Source organism: Lolium perenne, chromosome 7 (assembly GCF_019359855.2).
Source record: "Lolium perenne isolate Kyuss_39 chromosome 7, Kyuss_2.0, whole genome shotgun sequence".
In the NCBI taxonomy this organism is placed as follows: Eukaryota; Viridiplantae; Streptophyta; class Magnoliopsida; order Poales; family Poaceae; genus Lolium; species Lolium perenne.
The window spans coordinates 73602468-73630092 of record NC_067250.2 but is presented as its reverse complement, the minus strand read 5'-3'; the positions used below and the strand labels follow the sequence as shown (position 1 = coordinate 73630092).

Below are 27625 nucleotides of genomic sequence, written 5' to 3'. Positions count from 1 at the left end.
CAACTCCACCAATTCGAAACGTGGGTCAGAGATAGAGACGGAGAAGATACGCCTTGCGTAATGGAGGCCTCGGCGGCAGCTGCGGCGTCAAGGCCACCGAGCTTCGCGACGCAGATCAATGCTCTCCTGCGAAAAAATCTCATCTTCCAGGTATGATCCACTCCCATTCTTCCGTTTGGGGGTAGAAATTAACTGGGATTTTGTCGGCGTGTCTGGTTATCTCATTATCTGATTTCGTAAGATAAAGATGGACCTAACGGTGGGAGAGATCATTTGCTATACTGCGGCAAGGTGGATACTACATAAATTTGGTTTTATTTGCTGGTCTGGTAGTAACAATTTAGAATTTCAGCTGTATTTGATTTTTCTTCTGTGCCGAAGAGAAACTTTATTGATCACCCAAAAAATCTGTTAGAACCGCGAGCAATCAAGCGCTCAATACAAGTCGGAACCACGAAACGCCAAACCACCTCATTCTATTTATGTTCTGACAAGGTTGATCATCAACACCGGGCGTGTTTTTCCTTCATTGACTTCTCTAGCTTGTACCTAGCCGGCTAGCCCGAACTCACGCAATCAACAACAGGCCGCAGTATCTTCTGCATTCCTTTGCGCTAGATCGTTGTCAAGTTTCAGCAGTTGCAGTAATCATGCGAAAGAACTTAGGTTCAGCCCGGAATCATGCGAAAGAATTGCGCTAGATCGTTGTCAAGTTTCAGCAGTTGCAGTAACCATGCGAAAAACCCTAGCCGCCGCCGCCGTCCTACCCTCCCTCTCCCGCCCTCCTCGTCGTCCCCGGAGGTCGTCGCCGGCGAAGCCGGGCGTGGCCGGTGAAGGGGGCGGCGAGGCTCCTCGCGTGATCCCTCCGTGCGGCGGATGGAGGCTAGCCTCCGCACGGGGGGATGGCCCCGGGCCATGGAGGGCGGTGGTGGCGCGGCCCCTCGCCGGTCGGCCGGTGATGGTGGCGGCGGCATGGCCATGACCTGGGGGTGCGGCTCTCCTCTTCCTCGCCGCGGTCTTCGGGCGGACGGTGATGGGGGCGGCGGAGCAAACCCGGAATCTGGCGGCGCGATCCTCTCCTTCTGTCCTAGCCTCGGCATCGCCGGGCCAGCGGTGATGGAGACGGATCTTGCACTGCTCCTCCTCGAGGTTTGGGACTGATGCGTGTGGTTGACACGTCCGTTGGGAACCCCAAGAGGAAGGTGTGATGCGCACAGCGGCAAGTTTCCCTCAGTAAGAAACCAAGGTTTAATCGAACCAGTAGGAGTCAAAAAGCACGTTGAAGGTTGATGGCGGCGGGATGTAGTGCGGCGCAACACCAGAGATTCCGGCGCCAACGTGGAACCTGCACAACACAACCAAAGTACTTTGCCCCAACGAAACAGTGAGGTTGTCAATCTCACCGGCTTGCTGTAACAAAGGATTAACCGTATTGTGTGGAAGATGATTGTTTGCAGAAAACAGTAAAACAGTATTGCAGTAGATTGTATTTCAGTATAGAGAATTGGACCGGAGTCCACAGTTCACTAGAGGTGTCTCTCCCATAAGATAAACAGCATGTTGGGTGAACAAATTACAGTTGGGCAATTGACAAATAAAGAGGGCATGACCATGCACATACATATTATGATGAGTATAGTGAGATTTAATTGGGCATTACGACAAAGTACATAGACCGCTATCCAGCATGCATCTATGCCTAAAAAGTCCACCTTCAGGTTATCATCCGAACCCCCTCCAGTATTAAGTTGCTAACAATAGACAATTGCATTAAGTATTGCGCGTAATGTAATCAGTGACTACATCCTTGAACATAGCACCAATGTTTTATCCCTAGTGGCAACAGCACATCCATAACCTTAGAGGTTCTTGTCACCCCTCCAGATTCACGGAGACATGAACCCACTATCGAGCATAAATACTCCCTCTTGGAGTTACTAGCATCAACTTGGCCAGAGCATCTACTAATAACGGAGAGCATGCAAGATCATAAACAACACATAGACATAACTTTGATAATCAACATAACAAGTATTCTCTATTCATCGGATCCCAACAAACGCAACATATAGAATTACAGATAGATGATCTTGATCATGTTAGGCAGCTCACAAGACCCGACAATTAAGCACAATGGGGAGAAGACAACCATCTAGCTACTGCTATGGACCCATAGTCCAGGGGTAGACTACTCACACATCACTCCGGAGGCGACCATGGCGGCGTAGAGTCCTCCGGGAGATGAATCCCCTCTCCGGCAGGGTGCCGGAGGCGATCTCCTGAATCCCCCGAGATGGGATTGGCGGCGGCGGCGTCTCAGTAAGGTTTTCCGTATCGTGGCTCTCGGTACTGGGGGTTTCGCGACGGAGGCTTTAAGTAGGCGGAAGGGCAGGTCAGGAGGCGGCACGAGGGGCCCACACCATAGGGCCGCGCGGCCAGGGGCCAGGCCGCGCCGCCCTAGGGTTTGGCCGTCTCGTGGCCCCACTTCGTCTCCTCTTCGGTCTTCTCGAAGCTTCGTGGCAAAATAGGACCCTGGGCGTTGATTTCGTCCAATTCCGAGAATATTTCGTTACTAGGATTTCTGAAACCAAAAACAGCAGAAAACAAAGAATCGGCACTTCGGCATCTTGTTAATAGGTTAGTTCCAGAAAATGCACGAATATGACATAAAGTGTGCATAAAATATGTAGATATCATCAATAATGTGGCATGGAACATAAGAAATTATCGATACGTCGGAGACGTATCAGCATCCCCAAGCTTAGTTCTGCTCGTCCCGAGCAGGTAAAACGATAACAAAGATAATTTCTGGAGTGACATGCCATCATAACCTTGATCATACTATTTGTAAAGCATATGTAGTGAATGCAGCGATCAAAACAATGTATATGACATGAGTAAACAAGTGAATCATATAGCAAAGACTTTTCATGAATAGTACTTCAAGACAAGCATCAATAAGTCTTGCATAAGAGTTAACTCATAAAGCAATAATTCAAAGTAAAAGCATTGAAGCAACACAAAGGAAGATTAAGTTTCAGCGGTTGCTTTCAACTTGTAACATGTATATCTCATGGATATTGTCAACATAGAGTAATATAATAAGTGCAATATGCAAGTATGTAGGAATCAATGCACAGTTCACACAAGTGTTTGCTTCTTGAGGTGGAGAGAAATAGGTGAACTGACTCAACAATGAAAGTAAAAGAATAGTCCTCCATAGAGGAAAAGCATCGATTGCTATATTTGTGCTAGAGCTTTTATTTTGAAAACATGAAACAATTTTGTCAACGGTAGTAATAAAGCATATGTATCATGTAAATTATATCTTACAAGTTGCAAGCCCCATGCATAGTATACTAATAGTGCCCGCACCTTGTCCTAATTAGCTTGGACTACCGGATCATCGCAATGCACATGTTTTAACCAAGTGTCACAAAGGGGTACCTCTATGCCGCCTGTACAAAGGTCTAAGGAGAAAGCTCGCATTGGATTTCTCGCTATTGATTATTCTCAACTTAGACATCCATACCGGGACAACATAGACAACAGATAATGGACTCCTCTTTTATGCATAAGCATGTGACAACAATTAATAATTTTCTCATATGAGATTGAGGATATTGTCCAAAACTGAAACTTCCACCATGGATCATGGCTTTAGTTAGCGGCCCAATGTTCTTCTCTAACAATATGCATGCTTAACCATAAGGTGGTAGATCGCTCTTACTTCAGACAAGACGAACATGCATAGCAACTCACATGAAATTCAACAAAGAGTAGTTGATGGCGTCCCCAGTGAACATGGTTATCGCACAACGAGCAACTTAATAAGAGATAAAGTGCATAAGTACATATTCAATACCACAATAGTTTTTAAGCTATTTGTCCCATGAGCTATATATTGTAAAGGTGAATGATGGAATTTTAAAGGTAGCACTCAAGCAATTTACTTTGGAATGGCGGAGAAATACCATGTAGTAGGTAGGTATGGTGGACACAAATGGCATAGTGGTTGGCTCAAGGATTTTGGATGCATGAGAAGTAATCCCTCTCGATACAAGGTTTAGGCTAGCAAGGTTATTTGAAACAAACACAAGGATGAACCGGTGCAGCAAAACTCACATAAAAGACATATTGTAAACATTATAAGACTCTACACCGTCTTCCTTGTTGTTCAAACTCAATACTAGAAATTATCTAGACCTTAGAGAGACCAAATATGCAAACCAAATTTTAGCATGCTCTATGTATTTCTTCATTAATGGGTGCAAAGTATATGATGCAAGAGCTTAAACATGAGCACAACAATTGCCAAGTATCACATTATCCAAGACATTTATAGCAATTACTACATGTATCATTTTCCAATTCCAACCATATAACAATTTAACGAAGAAGAAACTTCGCCATGAATACTATGAGTAGAGCCTAAGGACATACTTGTCCATATGCTACAGCGGAGCGTGTCTCTCTCCCATAAAGTGAATGCTAGGATCCATTTTATTCAAACAAAACAAAAAACAAAAACAAACCGACGCTCCAAGAAAAGCACATAAGATGTGATGGAATAAAAATATAGTTTCAGGGGAGGAACCTGATAATGTTGTCGATGAAGAAGGGGATGCCTTGGGCATCCCCAAGCTTAGACGCTTGAGTCTTCTTAGAATATGCAGGGGTGAACCACCGGGGCATCCCCAAGCTTAGAGCTTTCACTCTCCTTGATCATGTTGTATCATCTCCCTCTCTTGATCCTTGAAAACTTCCTCCACACCAAACTTAGAACAACTCATTAGAGGGTTAGTGGACAATAAAAATTAACATGTTCAGAGGTGACTGATGTCTACTTCCCCCTCCTTTTCCTGTAGACAGTGTTGGGCCTCCAAGAGCAGAGGTTTGTAGAACAGCAGCAAGTTTTCCCTTAAGTGGATCACCCAATGTTTATCGAACTCAGTGAGGAAGAGGTCAAAGATATCCCTCTCATGCAACCCTGCAACCACAAAGCAAGAAGTCTCTTGTGTCCCCAACACACCTAATAGGTGCACTAGTTCGGCGAAGAGATAGTGAAATACAGGTGGTATGAATATATATGAGCAGTAGCAACGGTGCCAGAAAATAGCTTGCTGGCGTGTAGTTGATGGTGGTAGTATTGCAGCAGTAGTAACACAGTGAAACAGTAAACAAGCAGTAGTAACGCAGCAGTATTTAGGAACAAGGCCTAGGGATTACACCTTCACTAGTGGACACTCTCAACATTGATCACATAACAGAATAGATAAATGCATACTCTACACTTTTGTTGGATGATGAACACATTGCGTAGGATTACACGAACCCTCAATGCCGGAGTTAACAAGCTCCACAATTAATGTTCATATTTTAGTAACCTTATAGTGTAAGATAGATCAAAAGACTAAACCAAGTACTAACATAGCATGCACACTGTCACCTTCATGCATATGTAGGAGGAATAGATCACATCAATACTATCATAGCAATAGTTAACTCCATAATCTACGGGAGATCATGATCATAGCATAAACCAAGTACTAACACGGATGCACACACTGTCACCATTACATCGTGCAGGAGGAATAGAACTACTTTAATAATATTGCTAGAGTAGCACATAGAATAGTAGTGATACAAAACTCATATGAATCTCAATCATGTAAAGCAGCTCATGAGATTATTGTATTGAGGTACATGGGAGAGAGATGAACCACATAGCTACAGCGGAGCCCTCAGCCTCGGGGGTGGATTACTCCCTCCTCATCATGGAGGCAGCGATGGCGGTGAAGATGGCGGTGAAGACGGCGGTGGAGATGGCTCCGGGGGCAATTCCCCGTCCCGGCAGGGTGCCGAAACAGAGTTCTGTCCCCCGAATTGGAGATCGCGATGGCGGCGCCCCTGGAGTCTTTCTGGAGTTTCGTCAATTGGTCCTGCATTTTTAGGTCGAAAGGGATTTTATAGGCGAAGAGGCGGCGCAGGGGGGGTCGAAGGGGTGCCCACACCATAGGGTGGCGCGGCCAGGGCCTGGGCCGCGCCGGCCTATGGTCTGGGGGCCCAGTGCCCCCCCCCTCTGGTCCTTCCCGGGTGTTCTGGATGCTTCCGGTGAAAATAGGAACTTGGGCGTTGATTTCGTCCGATTCCGAGAATATTTCGTTACTAGGATTTCTGAAACCAAAAACAGCAGAAAACGAACTCGGCACTTCGGCATCTTGTTAATAGGTTAGTTCCAGAAAATGCACGAATATGACATAAAGTGTGCATAAAACATGTAGATAACATCAATAATGTGGCATGGAACACAAGAAATTATCGATACGTCGGAGACGTATCAGCATCCCCAAGCTTAGTTCTGCTCGTCCCGAGCAGGTAAAACGATAATACAGATAATTTCTGGAGTGACATGCCATCATAAACTTGATCATATTGTAAACATATGTAATGAATGCAGCGATCAAAACAATGGTAATGACATGAGTAAACAACTGAATCATAAAGCAAAGACTTTTCATGAATAGTACTTCAAGACAAGCATCAATAAGTCTTGCATAAGAGTTAACTCATAAAGCAATAATTCAAAGTAGAGGTATTGAAGCAACACAATGGAAGATTAAGTTTCAGCGGTTGCTTTCAACTTATAACATGTATATCTCATGGATATTGTCAACATAGAGTAATATAATAAGTGCAATATGCAAGTATGTAAGAATCAATGCACAGTTCACACAAGTGTTTGCTTCTTGAGATGGAGAGAAATAGGTGAACTGACTCAACAATGAAAGTAAAAGAATGGTCCTTCAAAGAGGAAAGCATCGATTGCTATATTTGTGCTAGAGCTTTTATTTTGAAAACATGAAACAATTTTGTCAACGTTAGTAATAAAGCATATGTATCATGTAAATTATATCTTATAAGTTGCAAGCCTCATGCATAGTGTACTAATAGTGCCCGCACCTTGTCCTAATTAGCTTGGACTACCGGATCATCACAATGCACATGTTTTTACCAAGTGTCACAAAGGGGTACCTCTATGCCGCCTGTACAAAGGTCTAAGGAGAAAGCTCGCATTGGATTTCTCGCTATTGATTATTCTCAACTTAGACATCCATACCGGGACAACATAGACAACAGATAATGGACTCCTCTTTTATGCATAAGCATGTAACAACAATTAATAATTTTCTCATTTGAGATAGAGGATATATGTCCAAAACTGAAACTTCCACCATGGATCATGGCTTTAGTTAGCAGCCCAATGTTCTTCTCTAACAATATGCATGCTTAACCATAAGGTGGTAGATCTCTCTTACTTCAGACAACATGGACATGCATAGCAACTCACATGAAATTCAACAAAGAGTAGTTGATGGCGTCCCCAGTGAACATGGTTATCGCACAACAAGCAACTTAATAAGAGCTAAAGTGCATAATTACATATTCAATACCACAATAGTTTTTAAGCTATTTGTCCCATGAGCTATATATTGCAAAGGTGAATGATGGAATTTTAAAGGTAGCACTCAAGCAATTTACTTTGGAATGGCGGAAAATACCATGTAGTAGGTAGGTATGGTGGACACAAATGGCATAGTGGTTGGCTCAAGTATTTTGGATGCATGAGAAGTATTCCCTCTCGATACAAGGTTTAGGCTAGCAAGGCTTATTTGAAACAAACACAAGGATGAACCGGTGCAGCAAAACTCACATAAAAGACATATTACAAGCATTATAAGACTATACATCGTCTTCCTTGTTGTTCAAACACCTCACTAGAAAATATCTAGACTCTAGAGAAACCACTCATGCAAACCAAATTTTAACAAGCTCTATGTATTTCTTCATTAATGGGTGCAAAGCATATGATGCAAGAGCTTAAACATGAGCACAACAATTGCCAAGTATCACATTACCCAAGACATTATAGCAAATACTACATGTATCATTTTCCAATTCCAACCATATAACAATTTAACGAAGAAGAAACTTCGTCATGAATACTAAAAGCTAAGAACACATGTGTTCATATGCAACAGCGGAGCGTGTCTCTCTCCCACACAAGCATGATGTAATCCAATTTATTCAAACACAAACAAAAATAAAAGCATACAGACGCTCCAAGTAAAGCACATAAGATGTGACCGAATAAAAATATAGTTTCAAGAGAAGGAACCTGATAATTTGTAGATGAAGAAGGGGATGCCTTGGGCATCCCCAAGCTCAGACGCTTGAGTCTTCTTGATATATGCAGGGGTGAACCACCGGGGCATCCCCAAGCTTAGAGCTTTCACTTTCCTTGATCATGTTGCATCATACTCCTCTCTTGATCCTTGAAAACTTCCTCCACACCAAACTCGAAATAACTCATTAGAGGGTTAGTGCACAATAAAAATTAACATATTCAGAGGTGACACAATCATTCTTAACACTTCTGGACATTGCTCAAAGCTACTGGAAGGTAATGGAACAAAGAAATCCACCCAACACAGCGAAAGAAGCAATGCGAAATAAAAGGCAGAATCTGTCAAAACAGAACAGTCCGTAAAGACGAATTTCTAATAAATACTTCCGTTGCTCATATCAGAAAACTCAAAACTAATGAAAGTTGCGTACATATCTGAGGAACACGCACGTAAATTGGCATATTTTTCTGATTTTTCTACAGAGAAAACAGCCCAGATTCGTGACAGATAGAAATCTGTTTCTGCGCAGAAATCCAAATCTAGTATCAACCTTCGATTAGAGGCTTCACTTGGCACAACAAAACACAAAACTAAGATAAGGATAGGTTGCTACAGTAGTAAACAACTTCCAAGACACAAATATAAAACAAAATACTGTAGCAAAATAACACATGAGTTATCTCCCAAGAAGTTCTTTCTTTATAGCCATTAAGATGGGCTCAGCAGTTTTAATGATCCACTCGCAGGAAATAGTATTCGAAGCAAAAGAGAGCTTCAAGAGGCAAATTCAAAACACATTTAAGCCTAACATGCTTCCTATGCAGAGGAATCTTGTACACAAATGAATTCATGAAGAACAAAGTGACAAGCATAAGAGGATAAAACACGAGTAACTTCAAGATTCTCGACATAAATAGGGGAAACTTAATATTATTAAGATGCATACAACCATATTTCCCTCTCTCATAATAACTTTCAGTAGCATCATTGATGAAATCCACAATATACTCATCACTTAAAACATTCTTATCATGGTTCATATGCATAGAAGTATCATTAAATTTGGCATAAGAAGAGTTATTCTCATTAATAGTAATTGGAGCAAGATTATTATCAAGAATTTGAACATGGTAAACAAGTTGCATACTAAGGGAATTGTTCTTGGTAATCTAATCATGACTATGACAAGTTTCATAAGGATAGTTATAACCTATATCATAGCATTCTTTATAATAATCATCAAAGGTCGGAGGCACAGTGTCATCATAAGAAATAGAATAGTTATCTTTCACAGTTGGTTTATCTGTGTCCATACCATCATTGTTATTAGAAGGAGATGTATCAAACACATAATGATCAGTAGCAAAAGGATTTTCAAACACCTCTTCCCCAAGCTTAGAGCTTTCTATATCATTATGGGAGGAAGCATGGATAGCACTGACACTATGGCAATTATTATCATCATCATTTTCAGAATTAGTTTCCCAGAGATTTGCAATATCAAAAGTAGTTTGCTCATTCAAATCATGATTGCTAATGTATGTAAAGGGTATAGGAAGATCATCGTATTCAGATTCATTATCACAATAATCATTAGGAGCAACATACTTACGATTACCTAGCGTTATCTCATTCACGCGGGGATACGCCGTTACCTCTTTCTTTTTATTCTCCTTCTTCTTCTTCTTCGTTCCCTTCTTCTTCTTCTTCTTCTCTTCCTTCTCCTCGTTCCCTTCTTTAGGAGGAAGAGGCTTGAAGGGTGGCTCGTCCGCATAACCTGATTTACTTTCCGAAACAATAGAAGAAACTTGGGAGGATCCCTCCTTTTCATTAATTAGTTGAAAACACACAGCGGTCCTATCATATTTTGGCAAGGTGTCATCTTCTAAAATATTTTGTATGCAAGTATTTGTATGGCTATTATCAATGCAATAAGAAAAACACCCATGCAGGACATCATCAATATCAAGATCACTCATATGTAACAAAGAGATTTTTCTCGATAGTTCTTCACACCCCAAAAATAAAGTAAGTTCATCATGCTGATTAGGAGTAATTTCATCATCACAATACAAATTTGCAGCACTCATTGGGTTCAAATTATCATTGGAGGAGCATTGAAAATTAAAATGACCCACTTCATGGCAAACTTCACAAATAAAAGGATAGAGGGCACAAACTTTTTTACCAAGATCATCTAGAGCCCTAAACCACTTTCTAGTTTTTTCATTAAAATGATGGATGCAATATTCATCTTTGACTTGATTAATTCCACAAGGTCTATGCATTCCACAAAAATTAACATGCTTATAAGATATAGCATTCTTAGGAGTTTGAGCATGCTTATTGCAATAATTAACAACAATTTGATTCTTCATGAAAGCCTCTTTAAAAGGTTCATGATACTTATCAAAATTCTTCTTAGGCAATTCAAAATGAGAAGCAAAGGATTTATAAAGATTTGCAGCAACTTGAGAGTCAAGGCCATAAGTAGCACTCATATTTCGAAATTTATCGGTATCCATAAAAGCTTCAATGCATTCATAATCATAATTTATACCTGACTCTTTACCTTTGTCGTTCTCCCATCCTTCAGCGTTGTCCTCAATCCAATCAAGAAGGTCCCACCTAGCTTCAACCTCCTTGCTTGTGAAAGATCCCTCCGAACACGCGTCCAGATAGTCCTTGTGTTGTCCTGAAAGCCTCGCATAAAAATTATTAACAATAACATTACGGGGGAGCTCATGAATGGGACATTTGAGCATTAGTGACTTCAGTCTCCCCCACGCTTGAGAAATACTCTCTCCATCACGAGGATAAAAGTTATAAATATAATTCCTATCAATATGCACTTCATGAGGAGGATAAAATTTAGAATAAAAGAGAGATGCAATTTCCTCCCAACCAAGAGAATGTCTATTCTCCAACAATTTATACCAATGCGCCGCTTTACCAGACAGCGAAACAGAGAATAGCTTCTTCCTCACTTCATCCATAGAGATACCTGCGCACTTGAATAACCCGCATAATTCATGCAAAAACAGTAAATGATCTCTAGGATGGACAGTTCCATCCCCTTTATAATGGTTGTCCATAACACGTTCAATAATTTTCATAGGTATTTTATACGGAATACTTTCAGCAGGTGGATTTAAAATATCAGAAGCATCATTAGAGTTATCGCATATGGGAGATAAAGCATTATCAGAGCAAAATATTTCTTCCAAAGCTGAGGAGCAAAAAAGATTATTTTTATATAAACTAGCTTCCCCAAGCTTAGACTTTTCCATAGTATTAGCAGTAATTGCATTCATACTAATAACATCGCTACTAGCATGCAAATAAGGTTCCATAGGTTTTTTAATTTTCGCATCAAACAATTCTAAATCAGGAAAAAGATTAAAAAGCTCACCAATTTTTTTGTTGTTTTCCATTATGCCTAACTAGTGTAAACAAGAAACAAAAAGATGCAATTGCAGGATCTAAAGGAAATAGCTTCGAGTACTTACAACGGCGGAAAATAGCTTGGTAGCCGAGGTCCGGAGTGTGAGTACCTTTTACCTTTCCTCCCCGGCAACGGCGCCAGAAAATAGCTTGATGTCTACTTCCCCCTCCTTTCCTGTAGAGCAGTGTTGGGCCTCCAAGAGCGAGAGGTTTGTAGAACAGCAGCAAGTTTTCCCTTAAGTGGATCACCCAAGGTTTATCGAACTCAGGGAGGAAGAGGTCAAAGATATCCCTCTCATGCAACCCTGCAACCACAAAGCAAGAAGTCTCTTGTGTCCCCAACACACCTAATAGGTGCACTAGTTCGGCGAAGAGATAGTGAAATACAGGTGGTATGAATATATATGAGCAGTAGCAACGGTGCCAGAAAATAGCTTGCTGGCGTGTAGTTGATGGTGGTAGTATTGCAGCAGTAGTAACACAGTGAAACAGTAAACAAGCAGTAGTAACGCAGCAGTATTTAGGAACAAGGCCTAGGGATTACACCTTCACTAGTGGACACTCTCAACATTGATCACATAACAGAATAGATAAATGCATACTCTACACTTTTGTTGGATGATGAACACATTGCGTAGGATTACACGAACCCTCAATGCCGGAGATAACAAGCTCCACAATTAATGTTCATATTTTAGTAACCTTATAGTGTAAGATAGATCAAAAGACTAAACCAAGTACTAACATAGCATGCACACTGTCACCTTCATGCATATGTAGGAGGAATAGATCACATCAATACTATCATAGCAATAGTTAACTCCATAATCTACGGGAGATCATGATCATAGCATAAACCAAGTACTAACACGGATGCACACACTGTCACCATTACATCGTGCAGGAGGAATAGAACTACTTTAATAACATTGCTAGAGTAGCACATAGAATAGTAGTGATACAAAACTCATATGAATCTCAATCATGTAAAGCAGCTCATGAGATTATTGTATTGAGGTACATGGGAGAGAGATGAACCACATAGCTACAGCGGAGCCCTCAGCCTCGGGGGTGGATTACTCCCTCCTCATCATGGAGGCAGCGATGGCGGTGAAGATGGCGGTGAAGACGGCGGTGGAGATGGCTCCGGGGGCAATTCCCCGTCCCGGCAGGGTGCCGAAACAGAGTTCTATCCCCCGAATTGGAGTTTCGCGATGGCGGCGGCGCCCCTGGAGTCTTTCTGGAGTTTCGTCAATTGGTCCTACGTTTTTAGGTCGAAAGGGATTTTATAGGCGAAGAGGCGGCGCAGGGGGGTCGAAGGGGTGCCCACACCATAGGGTGGCGCGGCCAGGGCCTGGGCCGCGCCAGCCTATGGTCTGGGGGCCCAGTGCCCCCCCTCTGGTCCTTCCCGGGTGTTCTGGATGCTTCCGGTGAAAATAGGAACTTGGGCGTTGATTTCGTCCGATTCCGAGAATATTTCGTTACTAGGATTTCTGAAAGCAAAAACAGCAGAAAACAGGAACTGGCACTTTGGCATCTTGTTAATAGGTTAGTTCCAGAAAATGCACGAATATGACATAAAGTGTGCATAAAACATGTAGATAACATCAATAATGTGGCATGGAACACAAGAAATTATCGATACGTCGGAGACGTATCAGTGACATAATCATTCTTAATACTTCTGGACATTGCATAAAGCTACTGGACATTAATGGATCAAAGAAATTCATCCAACATAGCAAAAGAGGCAATGCGAAATAAAAGGCAGAATCTGTCAAAACAGAACAGTTCGTATTGACGAATTTTATCGAGACACCAGACTTGCTCAAATGAAAATGCTCAAATTGAATGAAAGTTGCGTACATATCGGAGGATCACTCACGTAAATTGGCATAATTTTCTGAGTTATCTACAGAGAAAACAAGCCCAGATTCATGAGAGCAAAGAAATCTGTTTCTGCGCAGTAATCCAAATCTAGTATGAACTTTTCTATCAACGACTTTACTTGGCACAACAAAACACTAAACTAAGATAAGGAGAGGTTGCTACAGTAGTAAACAACTTCCAAGACACAAAATAAAAACAAAGTACTGTAGTAAAAACCATGGGTTGTCTCCCATAAGCGCTTTTCTTTAACGCCTTTCAGCTAGGCGCAGAAAGTGTGTATCAAGTATTATCAATGGGTGGAGCATCTTCAGCGGGGTGTGGAGTTTTCTCAACTATGCATTTTATCTTTTCTATGTGAGTTTCAGAGGCTCCCTTTTCATTAGTCTTGGGCTTGCTACTCTCATCAAACAAATCTTCAGGAACAATCCAATCAAAATTCTTTTCTAGTGCCTCACACATTCCCAAGAGCTTGCAAGGTATTGATGTTTTAATATCCCCCTCATAATTAACTTCATTAGTGTACTTTTGTCTATCCTTTTCCATCTTCTCAAGGGTACTGGCAAAGTTGGTATAAGAGCCTAGCATATTATATTTAGTGAAGACTTTTCTAGCTTCTCTCGCTATTCCCCCAAATTCTTTAAGAAGGGTTTCTAATACAAAATCTTTCTTTTCTCCTTCTTCCATATCACTGAGTGTAAGAAACATATGTTGAATCACAGGATTAAGATTAATAAATCTAGCTTCTAACGCGTGTACTAAAGAAGCAACAGCAATTTCATAAGTAGGAGCAAGTTCTACCAAGTGTCTATCTTCAAAATCTTCAACCGTACTAATATGAGTGAAAAAATCTTCTATATTATCTTTCCCAAGGATAGACCCTCGGCCTACCGGTACATCTTTAAGAACAAACTTAGGAGGAAACATGATGAAATAAGTAAAGCAAATACAAGTAACTAATTTTTTTTTTGTGTTTTTGATATAGCAAACAAGATAGCAATTAAAGTAAAACTAGCAACTAATTTTTTTGTATTTTGATTTAATGCAGCAAACAAAGTAGTAAATAAAACTAAGCAAGACAAAAACAAAGTAAAGAGATTGGGAAGTGGAGACTCCCCTTGCAGCGTGTCTTGATCTCCCCGGCAACGGCGCCAGAAATTTGCTTGATGCGTGTGGTTGACACGTCCGTTGGGAACCCCAAGAGGAAGGTGTGATGCGCACAGCGGCAAGTTTCCCTCAGTAAGAAACCAAGGTTTAATCGAACCAGTAGGAGTCAAGAAGCACGTTGAAGGTTGATGGCGGCGGGATGTAGTGCGGCGCAACACCAGAGATTCCGGCGCCAACGTGGAACCTGCACAACACAACCAAAGTACTTTGCCCCAACGAAACAGTGAGGTTGTCAATCTCACCGGCTTGCTGTAATAAAGGATTAACCGTATTGTGTGGAAGATGATTGTTTGCAGAAAACAGTAAAACAGTATTGCAGTAGATTGTATTTCAGTATAGAGAATTGGACCGGGGTCCACAGTTCACTAGAGGTGTCTCTCCCATAAGATAAACAGCATGTTGGGTGAACAAATTACAGTTGGGCAATTGACAAATAAAGAGGGCATGACCATGCACATACATATTATGATGAGTATAGTGAGATTTAATTGGGCATTACGACAAAGTGCATAGACCGCTATCCAGCATGCATCTATGCCTAAAAAGTCCACCTTCAGGTTATCATCCGAACCCCCTCCAGTATTAAGTTGCTAACAACAGACAATTGCATTAAGTATTGCGCGTAATGTAATCAGTGACTACATCCTTGAACATAGCACCAATGTTTTATCCCTAGTGGCAACAGCACATCCATAATCTTAGAGGTTCTTGTCACCCCTCCAGATTCACGGAGACATGAACCCACTATCGAGCATAAATACTCCCTCTTGGAGTTACTAGCATCAACTTGGCCAGAGTATCTACTAATAACGGAGAGCATGCAAGATCATAAACAACACATAGACATAACTTTGATAATCAACATAACAAGTATTCTCTATTCATCGGATCCCAACAAACGCAACATATAGAATTACAGATAGATGATCTTGATCATGTTAGGCAGCTCACAAGACCCGACAATTAAGCACAATGGGGAGAAGACAACCATCTAGCTACTGCTATGGACCCATAGTCCAGGGGTAGACTACTCACACATCACTCCGGAGGCGACCATGGCGGCGTAGAGTCCTCCGGGAGATGAATCCCCTCTCCGGTAGGGTGCCGGAGGCGATCTCCTGAATCCCCCGAGATGGGATTGGCGGCGGCGGCGTCTCAGTAAGGTTTTCCGTATCGTGGCTCTCGGTACTGGGGGTTTCGCGACGGAGGCTTTAAGTAGGCGGAAGGGCAGGTCAGGAGGCGGCACGAGGGGCCCACACCATAGGGCCACGCGGCCAGGGGCCAGGCCGCGCCGCCCTAGGGTTTGGCCGCCTCGTGGCCCCACTTCGTCTCCTCTTCGGTCTTCTGGAAGCTTCGTGGCAAAATAGGACCCTGGACGTTGATTTCGTCCAATTCCGAGAATATTTCGTTACTAGGATTTCTGAAACCAAAAACAGCAGAAAACAGCAACTGGCACTTTGGCATCTTGTTAATAGGTTAGTTCCAGAAAATGCACGAATATGACATAAAGTGTGCATAAAACATGTAGATATCATCAATAATGTGGCATGGAACATAAGAAATTATCGATACGTCGGAGACGTATCAGGGACCACGGCACCATGGGCGGTGGCCCTGGATGGCGGTGATGCCGTCGACCTGGTGGCAGGTGGCGGGCGTCTGGGGCCACTGATCGTGGCACCGCGGTGGTGGTCTTCTCTCTCGCCGGAGGAGATCGACTAGTTGTGGGACTAGCCGTGGCGGATCTCGCGATCCGTCGCCTAGCCCCCGATGGCGAGGCGCAGCTGCCGGTGAAAGCCGGCTGGACTTCTGTCATGGCGGATGATGGCGGCGTGTTTCGTCGTTACCTTGTTGAAGGCATTGTCTCTGCAGCCTGCGTTTCTTCGTCTGGGCTGCTCCGGGGGAAATCCTAGACCCGGGTCTCCCGGATCGGACGATGGCGGCGCGCAACGCCGTTCTCCCTGTTGGGGGCATCGTTTTGGAGCAGACAATGGATGGCGGTGGTGCTGAGGTGGAACGGTGTGCTTTCGCTGTGTCGGCGTCGTCGAGTCGCCGCGGCATGGTGCAGTGGTGTCTCGGGACGGATGCAGTGTGATGGACTCGCGCAGGATGGTGGAGTCGTCTGGCACCATGGTGGCGCCGTGGCGGCATCGATGGCAGGCCTGGCATGGTCGATGCGATGATCTCTCTTGAAGATGGAGTCGAGGAAGACGGCGGTAGCAACTTCTATGGCGTAGGCGTTGACGTATGCTGGGAGTCTGCTTGACTGGATGTGCTTCTCATCTGCTATTGGGCGGTCTGGGAAGGCATTTGGTTTTTGGTTGATGTGTGTTGGTGAATTGTCACCCCCTTCATCCCTCTGTAGGTTTAGTGAGGTGGCTTCGAGTTTGATCTTTTGTATTGCTCTTGTAAGGTGTTGTGAATAATCTAATAAAAAGCCGTGTGCATCCCTTGGATGCAGAAGCTGGGACGATATTTCCCCCATTTCAAAAAAAAAAGTTCAAGATACACTACGTGGTTTCCTTCCTGTAATTTCTGTTGAATATATTAGCAATTTTCCCCATGATTTAATCAAATAAAACATTGGATAAAACATGACTAAAAAGTTTGATATTAAACTAGTCATGCAAATCACCATAGAGTAAAGGAGAAACATGTCTAAACTGATTGAGAAGGGCAATATGTTTGCTGACAATGAACCTGAACTTGTTGCTAGGAGAAGAAAGAGGATAATGATCTCGTAAAAGGAAAGCAATAACACATACGGTCCAGAAGAGGAACCAGCGTTGCCGTTGTCGCTGTTGAGAGCCATGTCGCTGAAGAGGTTGCTGATGTCAGGGAAGAAGTCGTCGTTGGGGAAGTAGTCGTCGGCCTCCGTGTCGATGTTAAAGCCAGCAGTCGCGGTAGAACGCTCCCCAAAAACCTTATCGCCGAGTCGTCGTTGGGGAAGTAGTCGTCGGCCTCCGTGTCGATGTTAAAGCCAGCAGTCGCGGTAGAACGCTTCCCAAAAACCTTATCGCCGAAGCTGAACAGCCTACGTATTCAAAACCCACTGAAAAACGTTTCAATTTCTAGTGTATGTTCATATACCAGTTCATGAGTGGCAAAAAGAAAGAGAGAGAGGCTCTCGGCTCGAGGCATTCCCGCAAACCGCGGCGCGGCGCGGCGCGGCGTGACGAGGCGAGCGAGCGGCGTCGTCGGAGGAGGAGCGCGCGTGTGGTCAGCTCCTATTTCCTCCTATTATTTCTCTCTTACAAAAGGTATGAAGAGCTCCCCTTATAAGCTGCTCCAACTCTTCTCCAACTAGCAATGTGGAACTAAACTTTTGTCCCACTCCTGCCATGCATGAATGGGCCATGTGGGCCTCTAGGATTTATTAGGAATTTCTGAAATATTTATTGTGTTGATCCAATATGGGCCAAAATTCCAACAATTTCTGCGGCATGTTTCCATGGCTCTTGAACCAAAAATTCATCTGGAGCTCTATGGCGGCGCTGCATGTCCGAAGGTGGAGGGAGTAGGGCGAGGGGTACCCTGTTCTGCATTGGGTTACCCAGGTGGCGTCCCTGCTGCGCAGCCCCCTTTTTTCGAGAAGGGGCTTATGTATCTGGTGTTACTGTTTTTATGTTCCCTTACGGCACCCAAGGATTTAAATTTGTTGATTTACATCAGTTTCTGTAGTTGTATAATGTTGCCTACTTGTCTGTGTGAAGCTAAGAAGGTGTCAAACCCATGTCATCTTGCAGAAACGTAACGGGAAGGCGACCATTCGGCTAATCCTAATCCCAATATTTCTATGCCTGCTACTTAGTGTACTTCAACGTGTCATCAACAATTTGCTAGATCAGCCAAGGTTCAGGTGTGGTTGTAAGTGTGTTGATGCCAACGGCACTGGTGCTTGCCAAAATGTATGCGGAATCCAGTACTCCACAGTGGATCAGGCTAGAAGTTGCCCCATACAAAATCCTACTGAATGGCCTGCTCTATTGCAATTACCGCGCCCCGAGTATCGTGCTGTTCACGATCCCTCCAGTGTGTTCACAGGCTTACCAGATGCATCATGCAGAAAATCAGAGTCCTGCCCAGCTATTGTACCCTTCACGGGAGCAAACGAAACCGTATCTAATGGTAAGCTATCGGAATCATACATTCTTTTAGTCCCCTATAAATTCACGTAAGGTGTTTTGTATAATAAGAAAATATGTGTGCTACTTATACCAAATATTCATTGTTTCTAGTTAAGGGTGATATACTGATATAGAAAACTCTGCATTCACCACATGTATATTCTTTAATCCATATACTTTGCATGTTTCTTTGGCAGCTATCATGAAGAACTTGTTCACAAGCTCAACACTTTCAAATCTTTCTCATCTTGCGAGCCTATCTAATCTTCTCCTTGTAAGTGAGACTAACCACTATTCCTACGCATGCTTCTTACATGATAGAACTCAGAAGAAGCTTGTTTTGTGATCATGCAAAATCCAGGGAACAGATGTGCGGGGTGCTTCTACTGGCTTTATTGAACCTGCTTTTGTCTCTGATCAACCCCTATATGTTATTAAACCTCAGTGTAAATCCAGTGATTCAGATATCCTCATTACTGTTGATGCTACCGATGATCAGAAAGGTACAATTCGTACTCCCTCTGTCCCGAATTATTTGTCGCATATTTATCTAGATGTGCATGTATCTAGACGCGTTTTAGTATATGGATACATGCCAATCTAGACAAATATTTGACATCTAATTCGGGACATAAGGAGTATCATATATAGCTACGCAGATGAGATATATCCTGGCAGCCAAGCTATTTTATTAATTTTACTAACATGAACCATCAGTCTAACAATACTCCGTGCCTTACCATTTATACACCATCTCTTGTTGAACTGCTAGGTTAGTTATGATGCTTATTTAATTGTTACAGAGATAAAATGTGTTCAAGGTTTGCCATTGTGGCGGAATAGTTCAACAACAATAAATTAAGAAACCTTTCAGGGTTACCGAAATGGAAAAAAAGGAGAAGGGATATATGAAATTACAATGGGTATGCCACCTTTCCTTCTCTATGCCTACAGTATTTTCTTTACATTACATGATGGTATTGTATACATGACAAACTCTTACGACCTCTGTTATTGTAGGCTATGATTTTCAGGAATCAAACGAGAAGTTTCTGAATGTGCTAGCTCTATATAATTCTTCCTACCAGAATAACTCCTTCATTCCAACATTGCCGTTTGGACTTCGGCGAGTTTCACGCTCATTGAACGTGGTGGGTGCCACTAACTTCGTTCATATGAAATTAAGTTCTATTATTGATCCTCTTATCTATGAACCTGCTAAAAAGATTGAGTTCTACAAATATTTTAAGATTGTAAACTCTTTGATCTACAAAAACAAATTCACACCAAACATCATAGCAAAAGAAGTCTCTGAACTCCCAAAAGGGTGCACCCTCTATCTGGGGCCCTCCAGACTGCGTTAGGATCCATGCATGCACTATATTAAGATCTATCATTTTAGATAGTTGTCGTGCAATAAATTTTAAAAACTATTATGCACATTGTACAGTACTAATGTTCTTTGACCTGCAGAGTATAGAGCTGATTATTATGTTGTGAGGGAAGAGCAAAAAGTGGAAACTTATTATGATGGTGAATATAGTGAGTGCAACTGAACATCACAGATAGCGAGTGAGCTCGCATGGTCATTATCGACATCGTACCATGACATATGAACCATAATGCTCTCAATAATTCGTAATTGTAACCTAAGATGATTGCTGCATACTGATGGTCATGTAAAACACTATACTGGATTAGTTGACCCAATTTGTTTTAACTAGGACAAATTATCAAGCTAGATGGCTAACCAGCACTAGTCCTTTCAATAACATTATCTCTAACAGCTGGACATAAGCGTATCAAATGTACACTATTTATTATTCCAATGAAATAGATTTTTTAAGTGGAGGCCAAAAGTTTTACCTCACCCCCTTAATAAAAAGGAATGTAATTGCCCGGTTAGTTAGCAAAAAACTGGGTTAAAACCGTCACATATCTCTATTCAATAAATTTTTCTCTTCCAAGACCAAATCAGTTTTGATGTACTATTTTATGTATACTAATTTTCTAAATTTAATATATTTTTAATTTAAAAAACTCATCATAAAATTATTACGGTACTTCTACTTCTACAAAAATATTGCTCTAACTCCAACACATTAGGAAGTTATACTACTCATTTTCCCAATAACATATCAATTGGCATATGTGTAGGTCTCCAATGCCTATCTGCAATTTCTACTAGGCCCAGGTGCAGAAATGTTGCTCAAGTTCATAAAAGAAATGCCTAAGCATTCGACTCGCCAAGCTTTTGAATTTTCTACTGCTGTTGGCCCTCTCTTTTTTGAATGGGTTGTTGCATTGTTGTTCCCGGTAAGTTATCATGTTTGTGCTAACACTTCATAATTGTTAGTTTTAAATATAAAAATACAAATGCTAATAAATACTGTATCACTAGGCATTTTGATGGTTGTGTAGTAATAGGAATAATCAAATTATTTATTGAATACCTGGGACGTGTTCAATGGTACTTCAAATATTAATATTCACTAGATGATGCCCTGCGCGTTGCGGCAGGATATATTTTTTTAGAATATTTGGACATTGATCTAAACAATTAAAATAGGAAATAATTTGGCTAAGTGCACGGGGTAGCTCTTGGGAATAATTGCCTTGTTGTGTTACAAAATATGTTGCTAAACGTTGGTACATAGAAAAGGAGAATGAATCATCACAAATTCACAATCGAAGAAATATCATATATAAACAACTCACTTTTTTAGAAGTGACTTTTACAATCTTTGATGATAAAAATGTGCATCATGTACATGTATTTTCAAATAATCATCTAATGCTACATCCCGGTATTTTCTTTGTTGCCGTAAAGCACAACTACAGAAGATAGGCTTAGTAGAAGCATCGGCTTCACATTGGAAGAATGTTTCTCGTACAGAAACCTGCAATTATATATAAGAGAACACCAACTTTCGTTGAGATGATGAGATAAACAATCATTAGCAGTAGTACTCTGTGAAATAACATGTGCTGGGTAACGAATTTTGAGATACCTAATCCAAAAATTTCGTAGCATCATTCCAGCACACAAGCATAGATGTACTCACCGCCTGACCATACTCCACTGTTAAAAAAATCTTGAAAGAATACAACTGGTCATCTGTTTCTGTATCAATCTACATTATAAAAAGTTAAGGGAAGTTGCAAACTGAGAATCCAGATAGGAACTTACGCTATGGAAGATCCTCCAGCTGAGCGTGTCCAGATTGAGCTTGGAGAAGGCTCTATGTGATGGATACTCGAGCAAGATTTTGGGTTCCTTTTACAACAAATATCAACCAAATCGCCCGTCGATGATAATATAGTACATGTGGCGAGGAGTGGTGGCAGAGTTAGATTATATAGTAAGTGTGTTGCGCAGATCAATGGAGCAGAAGAGCGAATGAGACTGCTAATGACTCTTGATGCATCCATCAATACTTGGTGGACATAATGGAAGAGACGAAGGGATCTGACACGAGCCGTTTCTACTTCATCTTTTCCCCAATTTAATGAACCACTGACATGCGCATTAGGGAAGACGTGAAAAGATATTATGGTGTGCTGCATGCTGCATGGTTGTTGTCTACTCGTCGATCAAGACATAGCTAAACATAAATTCAACACTATAACTGGTAGGAAGAAGTGATGTGGCATACAACTCATCAAAAACTGAAAAAGTGATGTGGCATGCTTGCATGTTGAGAGAATTACCCTTAGTGGGTTGCTCCTATTTAGATATTATAGATTCCCCCTCCCAACACAAACCTCCATCACCACAAAAGGGGATTCATTAATGTTGATGTTCTATTTGGTATCAAGTGATGACCATATTTCTATGGAGGATGCATGATTACCATGTTTAAACCTCTTACATTGTAATGCAGGTTATGCTGACATATCTTGTCTACGAAAAGCAACACAAGTTGCGAACAATGATGAAACTGCATGGGCTCGGGGATGGCCCTTACTGGATTATCAACTATTCATACTTCCTTATTTTGTCTACATTGTATCTTGTTATGTTTGTCCTTCTTGGATCCCTTATAGGTAGCAAGCTATCCAAAAATGTTTATCTTCAAATTATATATAAATTCAAGTCGTTAATTTAGTTAAGTTATTACTTTGTAGGTTTAAACTTTTTCAAGATGAATGATTATAGTATCCAATTTGTTTTCTTCTTTAGCTTCATTAATCTTCAGATCGTACTATCCTTCCTAGCTGCAACATTATTTACGAAAGTTAACACTGCTCAAGGTATTCCAAATTGTGTCATTTTTAACTTCGCTCAGTAGTGCAAGATATGTGGTATTTCTTGATTGTTGTCTTATTTATACAGCGATTGCCTACGTGTACATCTTTGGGTCAGGTTTCATGGCAGGAGCTCTTATACACAATTTTATTGAAGGAGAATTTCCAAGTAAGTTGATTATTAATTTTAAACAAATACTTCCATTTCTATTTTTTTCAATGTTTAAATAACATTAGTATCATTTGTTTTTGTAATTTAATTATAGATGAAACAATGTGAGAATGGAAGTAGCATTATTTTTAATTACAAAAGTAGTGCATAATATTGGAATATTTCCCTTCCTGCTTCTAATAATTTCTTACAGTTTTAGGATTTATTTTTGAAAATCTGCACGACCTGCTGCATGATATTTCCCTCTTGTCTTACTGCAGGACATTGGATTACTGTTCTCGAAATAATTCCTGCATTTTCATTATATCGGGGACTATATGAGCTTGGTCAATATGCCATTAGGGCTTCAGCAACAGGATATCCTGGCATGAGATGGGGTGATCTAAATGATAGAAACAATGGAATGAAAGATGTGCTTATTATTATTGTCCTAGAGTGGTTGGTTTTGCTTCCTATTGCATATTATTTTGACCATGCTTCTTCAGCTGGACACAAGTCTAGTCCCCTTTCCATGATCAAGTGTGTCCTAAATAAGAAAGCCACCTCGAGAAGAATAAATGCTAACGCAATAGTCAATGAGGATATTCACGTTGAATTGGAAATGATAGACATCATAAAAGAAGTAAGTTCCTTATAGTATATTTCATCACTCCAGCACATATTGATTTTTTACCACCAAACATTGTTGTATGTTCATCGATACTCACCCCATGCCTAGAAAAATGAGGTTTCTCTACGAAATTACTATAAATAATTACCTTTATTGTCCATCCAAAAAATATCATAATAATGTCTTGGTGACCATATTATTTTTTCTGTAAAAACATAAGTATGCATATCCAATGTCATCGGTACTTGTTTTGTGCTGACCAATACTATTATATTGTTGAATTACAGAGAGAGGTTGTTGATCAAATACTACAACAACGGAGTAGTGGATACGCTATTGTGTGTGATGATCTCAAGAAATTATATCATGGAAAGGATGGTAACCCAGACAAGTTTGCAGTACGAGGCGTATCACTTGCTTTGCCTTATGGAGAGTGTTTGGGCATTCTTGGTCCCAACGGAGCTGGCAAGAGCTCTTTCATTAGCATGGTTTGATATTGGGTCCACTTAAATAATACATTGTGTCCAAATTAAGTTAAATGTGTATACATAATACTGTAATATCCTTAATATCCGAACTCTTTTTTATTTTTTTCTCAAAGAAATTAATGATAATTTTGTTGATCCTTTATTTATCATAACATTATCTGTTAGTTGCCAATGGATATATATTCCAGGACAATACAACCATGCTCAATGATAGTTAACATATCACCAATGGAATTATTTTCAATGTTCCAAAAAAGGTATTCTTCTTTTTATATTCATTCTTCCTACTGGTATTTGACAGATGATTGGGCTTACAAAGCCAACGTCGGGAAATGCATTTGTCGAAGATTTCAACATACAGACTGACATGGAGAACATATATAATAACATGGGTGTTTGTCCACAAAATGAGTAAGATGGGCCTGTTTGCGAAAAATATTTATATCAATGTATTTGATTTGGAATAATAATCATTCATGGGCCACCTGATTTCCTCTTTTCTTTGTCTATGTTGGAATGTAGTATGCTCTGGGAAATGCTGACTGGCAGAGAACATCTCCAGTTTTATGGCCGACTAAAGAACCTCAATGGTTCTAGTTTGGACCTTGTAAGTTGCATCAACTATATCATTTCTCATATAAAAAAACTATATAGGTTCTCTAATTCATGATGCAATAACAAAATTTGAAGGATAAATCAGCATATGTTCTAGATCAAGTACATGGGTTTAAAATTATGTTTAGTATCATCAAACTCACTTGCTAGGATATGATTTTGAATTTATTGATCACCCCCTCTAGTGTTGACACTTTATTATACCCCCACCCTCATGTCCATTAGGATCTATTGTCTGATATATTTGATCGCTACTCCTATTATTGGTTTTTAGTATCACAATCGCAGAATTGTATCGTCGTATCATGATAATGTGATTTTAAGATATAAGCTTTGAATAAGTACCTCAAATTCATTTATTAATTTGAATTTCTAGTATATTATACGTCCTTCATAAAGGCTGATCATGTAAATGAAGCATATATACTACGTTGAATATATGCTGACATTAGATGCATGATATGTGCATAACTAATTATGAAACCATAAAAATTTATTGAGGCCCGTATACTTCAAAGCCATTGTACATGAATGACTAATTTTTTTACATTGTTTCACCCTATGAACTCAATTTCTTATTCCCACCTCGCCAAAAAAATGTAAGGCCTAGTATTTAAGTACTTAATTCACCTTGGGACTCGAAGCCAACCTATTATCAAGTTTCATTGCAAAGTTATATCTCTTGTTTCCTTTCGATCGTGTGTAATTTTCTTCACAAATTTCCACCATGGAGGTTAGATACTGTCTCGTAGTATCGCACACGATACCATGGGGGTTGGATACCATCTCGTAGTATCATCGAATTCATGGAACCGCCGAGATTCTCAACCTGGAGTATTCTCGTTTCATTGAACTGTCCTATAGAGTTGAAGAAGGATGGAAATTAATATACTGAAATGGTGATGATTTGTAGGCTGTTGAAGAATCATTGAGGAGTGTAAATTTACTGCATGGTGGTGCTCCTGATAAACAAGTGAGGACGTACAGTGGCGGCATGCAGAGGCGTCTTAGTGTCGCCATCTCGCTGATTGGAGATGCTAAAGTATAGCATACGGCAATACTTTTCTGTTTCTCTACGAAATTATACACTGCTTACGTTCTCGTAAATGCTTCCCAGGTCGTCTACATGGATGAACCTAGTACTGGACTAGATCCTGCTTCAAGGAAGAGTCTCTGGTGTGCTGTGAAGCAAGCAAAGCAAGATAGAGCAATCATTCTTACTAGTAATCTTCAACATATATCCAACCGTTCGGTCACTTGTTCTTGGTCTTAGTTTCCTCTTCCATGGTAGTATTAATCAACTGCTTCGTTTTGGCATCTTTGCAGCCCATTCCATGAAGTCCTTTGCGATCGGTTATGTATCATGGTAGACGGCAGGCTCCAGTGCATAGGAAGCCCGAAAGAGGTACACTCATCTTACGATATAAGCGGTTGGCAATGCAAAATAACTAAATAAGTTGTGATTTGTGACAGCGTTGTTTGTTGAAGTACTGGAAATTTTCTATGGCAGCTCATCGCCAGATACGGAGGGTACTATGTGCTAAGTGCTAACAATCACGACATCGTCGGAGTTCGAACGAGTGGTTCAGAAATTGGTGCTGGAACTCTCGCCACGCGCAAGGAAGGTGTACCATTTGTCTGGAACGCAGAAACACGAGCTGCCGAAGCAAGAGGTGAGGATTGCAGACGTGTTCAGGGCCATGGAAAATTTGAAGAAGAAAGCGGAAGTCCAAGCATGGGGCCTCGCTGACACCACCATGGAAGATGTGTTCGTTAAAGTCGCCACGGCGAGACGGTCGAGCGACGAACTCTCCTAGTGTGGCCGTGTGCCACACCTACCCCTTTGCGATGCTCTCTTGCATACTGTAAAGTCTACGGGCTCCTTTGATTCAAAGGATTTGCATAGGAATTTTGTAAGATTTGGTTCCTATGGGAAAATTTCCTATACATGTTGTTTGATTCATAGGAACATATCCTATAGGAATTTTTCCTATAGGAAGCTTGTAGTGTAATTTCTATAGGAAAAAACCATTAGCTCATACCTCATGAAAAAATTCCTTTGCTACAATCAAACAAACTTCATCTTCCTATAGGATTCAAGTAGACATGTCATTCCAATCCTATGCATTTCCTATTCCTATGCTTTTCCTATCCTTTAAATCAAAGGAGCCCTACGAGTTTTCCTTTGTTTGTTCCAAATTAAATTTACGATTGAGCTCTATCATACGGCAATATATAAAGCATACACCTTGGATGTACAATTGTGTATCTTCCCTGCCTCCCTCGCCGCTGCCAGAGGGCGCCGGCGGCGGCGGGGATTCCTCGTCCTCACGCGCGCAGGGGGCGGACGTGGGTCTTCCCCTCCTGGCCAGGGCATGGCTTTTCCGCCTGGAGCCATGGCGGCTGCGCGCGGGCTCGGTCCGCAGCGCGTGACGGGTTGCACGGTGGCGGTGTGCGCTTGCTTCTCGGCAGCACGGGCCGTGGGCGGCTTGGGCCGCGTGTGGTTGGCAGAGGTGGCGGCTCGGTGGTGGCGGATGCTCCTGTCCTGGCAGCGCGCTGGCGGCGTCGTTCGTCAGCTCCTGGTCGAGAAGGAGGGGTGGAGCTAGCGGCTGGTGCTGCTTGGTGGTCGGCGGAGTGGCTCCTGCAGGGCGGATCTAGGCTAGGTGGGCCCGGATCTG

At 41.5% G+C, this 27625-nt stretch overlaps 1 pseudogene; it reads left to right on the top strand.

Moving 5' to 3' along the window:
* Nucleotides 1–60: 60 nt before the first annotated feature.
* Nucleotides 61–26764, top strand: LOC127315920 (ABC transporter A family member 8-like; annotated as a pseudogene).
* The last annotated feature ends 861 nt before the right edge of the window (nucleotides 26765–27625 follow it).